The 5,936-nt window shown below is 40.4% G+C and overlaps 1 non-coding gene across 1 annotated transcript; it reads left to right on the forward strand.

The window, feature by feature from the left end:
- Positions 1-4,572: 4,572 nt before the first annotated feature.
- Positions 4,573-4,679, forward strand: LOC141645466 (small nucleolar RNA R71). The gene has a single exon (XR_012544948.1). It is a non-coding gene; the product is annotated as a small nucleolar RNA R71 (small nucleolar RNA).
- Positions 4,680-5,936: the final 1,257 nt, after the last annotated feature.

A 5,936-nucleotide genomic window follows, 5' to 3' on the forward strand; every position in this document is an offset into this window, starting at 1 on the left:
CCGATCTTTCACCCCTAGATGTGCTTGGAAAGAAGACTTCCTTATCCGCCCAACTAGGCAAAGGACATGAAGGATCAAGTAGTCCTTGCCTAGATAAATGAAGGAGGGGTGGATATTGGGCCAAGTAGGCATCTACTCGATCATTGTAAGCTTGTTTATGCATATCTTGCATAAGTAGAGTCATGTAGTCATTGCCCACTTCAACATCTTTGGGTTTGAATTCTTGATATTTGAATGGATAGGGTGGTGTGACAATGGAGGAGGAGGGCTCTTCAATCTCGCCCCTTTGTTGACGGATGATGTACTCGGCGCCATTTGAGAGTGGAAGTAGGTAGTTTGTCCGACGAGCACTCAAGCGGCATATCTTGGAAGGCAAAGTGAAAGATCTAGCATCATTGGTGAGCCGCCCATAGTTGGTGTCAAGAGATTTATGCTTGACCCACTTGTACTTGTTAATCATTGCATCCATGTCAATGAGATGACCCCTTTTGATCGCCACATAGGTGTTATTCTTGTTGAAATTGGCGTCAAAGTGCTTGGCCAAGAGAGTAACTAGACCTCCATTTACGATAAAAGTGGTGCCTTCCTTACCACAATCAACATTGAGCCATCTTTCCACGAAAAGCCTTAGAGCATTGTAAGGCTTAGTGAATTGCCTTCCAACATTTAAGGCCAACTCAAGTAGAACACAATTGAGCTTTGTAAAGTGATTAGTGTATTTTATTGCAATTATAGTATTCCCGATGACCTTGTGCCACACTCTAATGCCCGGATGGTGGACTAATAGAGCGCGACAAGCATGAAAGCTCACAAATTTCTTCCCAGAAATCGCCTCCCAAAGAGGAGTGGGGTCATATTTTTCTGGCATCTTATAATAATATGGTGTATCACTAAGACCTAATGCTTTACTCAAAACATCAAAGGTGATGCGCCTATTCACATTGGCAAGGCGAAACTCGATATATGTTCTAGTCTCTACCGTAGTCACTTTCAATGAACTTAAGAATTCCAAGGTAAGGTAGGGGTATGTCAATTCTCTTGTGGTAAACAATTTTCTCAACCTCATGGCTTCAAAGAAGGATTTTGTTTGTTCAAGGACACCCAATTTGTTCACGGCATCTTCACATATGAATTTGGTGGGTAGAATGGCTTTCCTAGCATACTTGGCAAATGTATCCCTATGGGAGTTAGAAATGAAAATTACCTCCGGATAGTTTGGTAATTGAGCAATTTCCGGAGTTGTTGATGTTGTTGCTTCCAAGGGAGGATCTTGGTGTTGAACTTCCAAGTTTGCATTAGCAACCACCATAGCCATTGAAGCTTTCTTTGCTTGAAGGCATTGTTGCGTTTTTGAGAGTGTCTTTGCCTTGAGTGCCTATGTTGATCCTTTTGTTCTTGCCATTGATGATTATACCAAGAAAAGATTAAAAATCTTCAATTTCCAATTATACCCAAATCGATTTTAAGATGAAAGGATTTGCCTTTGTATTTCAAAAATCGACTCAAAGGTTGAAGATTTTGGTGCTTGGTTTGATTATTATTGTAAAAGGAGTGATTAATTGTTGTTGTAAGGAAGTTTGGATTTGATTTTGTTGAATTTGGTTGAGGAAATTTTGTTTTTGGTGATGGAGAGGATGAGGGTTTTGGGGTTTTTGGGGTAGTGTTTGAATGTATGAATGAATGAATGAATGTGGGAAGGGGTATTTAAAACACCCGAAATTTCAAAACTGTAGGGGGAAGACGAGCGGATTCCGATTCCAGTCGGGACGCTCGGATTCTGCTTAATTTGGCTTCAGGAAATCTCGCCTAAAGACGAGCGTCTTTCAGTGAAGACGAGCGGATTTCTGCAATTCAGGACGAACGGATTCCCTCAAAGACGAGCAGATTTTTTTACAGCGAATTTTCTCAATCTGCACTGGTAAAAAGACGAGCGGTTTTTTACAAAGACGAGCGGATTCTTTCAGACGAGTGTCTTCTCAGCTTGGACGCTCGGATTCTCTAACAGACCAAAATTCTCAATTTTGCAGCTCATTTGGACGGACAGATTCTTCCACAGACGCTCGGATTCCCATAAGACGAGCGGATTACGCATAGGGACGCTCGGATTCCACCTGGTCTACCCGGATTCAGTTCCATCCGTGCACGTGCATATCCCGTGTCATTTTCATTCTTCAAATCCCGTATTCTTCATTGTAGGGGCACTACGAAGGCATGAATAGCCTAGGCAATTGCTATCCCCACATTAAACTAAAGCACTACACATCAATAAAATCATTAGTCCGTCCCTCACTTCTCTCGAAAATGATAAATATCTTGATCAAAGCATAAAAATCCAAGAATGACAAAAAAATGCAATGTAATAATTAAAATGCAAGTTAGGGAGTTAGAAATATTTACAAATGGTGGTTTGGAGAGGACTCCATCAAACTCTCATCCTTAGAGAGATGTCATGGGGGCATGTCCAAGGTGTTGTTGATGTTGCTCAACACCTTGAAGAAGTAGTCAAAAGCTTGTTCATTATCATGATAAAGATCCTAAATAGATCTTTGCACTTGTTGTCCTTAATGTTGGTCTTGATCGATAGCATTACCAATGTAGGGATTGAAAATTCCTTCAAACTCATCGTCCCAAAGGCCACAAACTTCATCTACTTGGTCACTAAAGATCTCTTGAGTTGATAGAGACAACTCTCCCACTTTCTTGTCTTGGCCAATGAGGCCATCTTCTTCATTGCTTGACATTGGTGAGCTTTTCAAGCTCTCTTTGTTACAATTTCCTTGCTCTTTGAATGGAGCATCATTGACTTTCTTCTTCCATTGGAGTTCTAACTTCTTCCTATCATCCTTCCGACTATAATGATCAACCATAAAACATGGTTCATGCAAACGGGGAGATCTCATGGTCTTGTCAAGATTGAAAGTTATGCTTTCATCTCCCACTTCTAGAGTGAGCTCTCCATGCTTCACATCTATCACTGCACCCACGGTGTGCAAGAAAGGTCTACCTAGAATGATTGGAATATTGGAGTCTTCTTCCATGTCAACAATGACAAAGTCCACTGGGATGAAAAATTTCCCAACTCTTACGGGAACATCTTCCCATATCCCTAATGGTCTCTTCGTCGATCTATCGGCCATTTAGAGTGTGATATTGGTGCATTTAAGCTCTCCCATCCCTAACCTTTTACTCACCGAGTATGGCATAACACTCACACTAGCCCCTAGATCACATAAGGCTTTGTTGATCGTGGTGTCGCCAATGGTACACGGTATTGAGAAGCTTCCCGGATCTTTAAGTTTTTGAGGTGAAATCCCTAAAAGTATTGCACTACTCACCTTAGTGAAGGCGATAGTCTCAAGCTTCCAGATCGACTTCTTCTTCGTAAGGATGTCTTTCATGTATTTTGCATAGGCCGGCACGTGATTGATTAATTCCGTGAAAGGAATCGAGACTTCCAAATTCTTCACAATCTCCATAAATTTTCCAAGTTGGTCATCAAATTTGGGCTTGGCTTGACGACTTGGAAAATGAAGTCTAATCACAATGGGCTCCTTCTCCTTGGCCTTGTCTTCATTTTTCTTTGAATATTCTTCTTTTGATGGTTCCCCATCCTTGGAGTTTTGCAGAACTTCTTCTTTATCACTAGCTTCCACAATTTCATCCTCAACTTGCTTCTCCGGTGCTTCATACCTCGTACCACTTCTCAAGTGAATGGCACTAACCGTTTGATGTCTCGGGGGATTACTTTGAGGTGGTAATTGCCCCTTTTGTCTTTGTGAGCTTGAAGATGCTAGTTGAGTCAAATGGGTTTCCAACATTTTGGTGTGGGCAAGGATGTTGTTGATGGTGATTTTCTTTGCTTGACTATCCTTTTGCATTTGAGTGAAAAACGCTTGTTGATTCTTTTGCATTTTGAGGACCGCTTTTTGAACATCAAAACCTTGGTCATTTTGTTGATTGTATGGAGTTTGATTTTGGTAACCTTTTTTTTGGTTATAAAAGGGTCTTTGATTTTGGTTTCTCATGGGGGGTGGGGTGTATGTTGGTTGAGGGTTTTGAACATTTTGGCTTTTGTATGAGAGATTTGGGTGGAATTTGGTGTTTTCATTGTAATATTTTGAATAAGGGGTACCACTCTTGTATGCTTGAAAAGCATTCACTTGTTCATTTGTTCCCTTACATTCACTTTGGTCATGTCCCAAAGTTTCACAATTCTCACATATCCCATTTGGGATTGATGAAGATGCCGTCATGGCATTAACATGTTGCTTTGGTGATTTTGAGGCTTCTTCAAGTCTAGCCATAGCCTTTTCGAACTTCAAATTGATGGTATCAATGTGAGCACTAAGTTGAGCACCCAATTGAGTAATAGAGTCCACTTCATGCTTTCCTCCTCTAGTAGCCTTGCGAGGTCTACTATATTGTGAATTATGGACTGCCATTTCCTCAATGTTGTTCCAAGTTTGATTGTCGTCAACTTCTGTGAACATACCATTTGATCCCATGTTGAGAATGTTTCTTGAGTCTTCATAATGTCCGTTCCAAAATTGTTGTACCAAGAACCACTCGCTAAGTCCATGATGAGGACATGAGCGACAAATTCCTTTGAATCGCTCCCAAGCTTCATATAAGGATTCTTCATCTCTTTGCTTAAAGCCTGTAATTTGAGCTCTTAGCATGTTAGTCTTTTCCGGTGGATAGAACTTTTTGTAGAAAGCTAGAGCCAACTTTTTTCAAGAATCAATTCCAAGAGTAGCCTTATCAAGGCTTTTCAACCATTGTTTCGCGGTGCCAATTAGAGAAAAAGGAAATAAGACCCATCGAATTTGGTCTTGAGTTACACCGGTTTGAGAAATCGCATCACAATAGTCACAAAAAGTCTCCATGTGAGAGTGAGGGTCTTCACAAGGCATCCCCCCAAATTGGCTTCTTTCGACTAATTGGATAAATGCGGATTTGGCAATGAAATTTCCGGTTAAATGTTGTGGTGTGGGAGTACCATTGGGTAGGTTCTCCTCGGTTGGTACGGAATGTGATGAAAATTTAGGCATTGTGGGTTGATTTTGTGTTGGATTTTGTGTTGGGTTCTCCTCACCTTCTCTTGTAAAAGGGTTGATGAACTCAATAGTGTTTGGTTGAATATCTACAACCTCACCAATACCTCTCAAAGTTCTCCTAACAAGTCTTCTATTGTTTGTCAAAGTCCTTTCAATTTCATGATCAAAGGGTAACAAGTTACTTTGTGATCTTCTAGACATGTAAAATATCAAACAACTCGAAGATAATTAGAACAAACCTTGTGGAGTTTTACTTCCCCAAGACAAAGGACGACACAACTAATAACAATTTAAGAAAATCTAAATCAAATTAACACTGTCCCCGGCAACGGTGCCATTTTTGGTCCGTACCTCTTGTGAGGGTTTAGTTTTCGGTACTTGTCATTAGGAGCACCTAGACCAAAACACAATTTATAACTCCACAAACAACTCTACAATTAGTAAAGAGGCAAGTAAAGGTCGGATCCCAATGGACGGGAATTGAGATGAGATTTTCAATTGCAACTAGTGGTGTCTAAGGGTGTCACAATTTGGGGTTTGAAGTAGAAGATCACTAAACTAAATAGCAATAAAAGTAAATAAGCAAGATCATTAAAAAGGGATGTAAACAATTGATAAAAGGCACTAGGGTGTCATGGGGTCATAGGGGATTCATGGGAATTGATCATACAAAAATATTCTCAAATTATAAGCAAGCAATTATTGTTGTGATGGATCGAGTTGGTTTATATCTTATAATCCTAGGAAAGTTTGGGTCCCGGAGCCGAATCGATTAGATTGTACAACACCTGCAAGTCGACTTAATCTTCCCTACTCAACTATATGCATGGTCTAATAAGACTCGAGCTGGTTTATGTCTTACAAATCTCATTCAAAAGA

This window comes from Silene latifolia, chromosome 2 (assembly GCF_048544455.1).
Source record: "Silene latifolia isolate original U9 population chromosome 2, ASM4854445v1, whole genome shotgun sequence".
Classification (NCBI taxonomy): Eukaryota; Viridiplantae; Streptophyta; class Magnoliopsida; order Caryophyllales; family Caryophyllaceae; genus Silene; species Silene latifolia.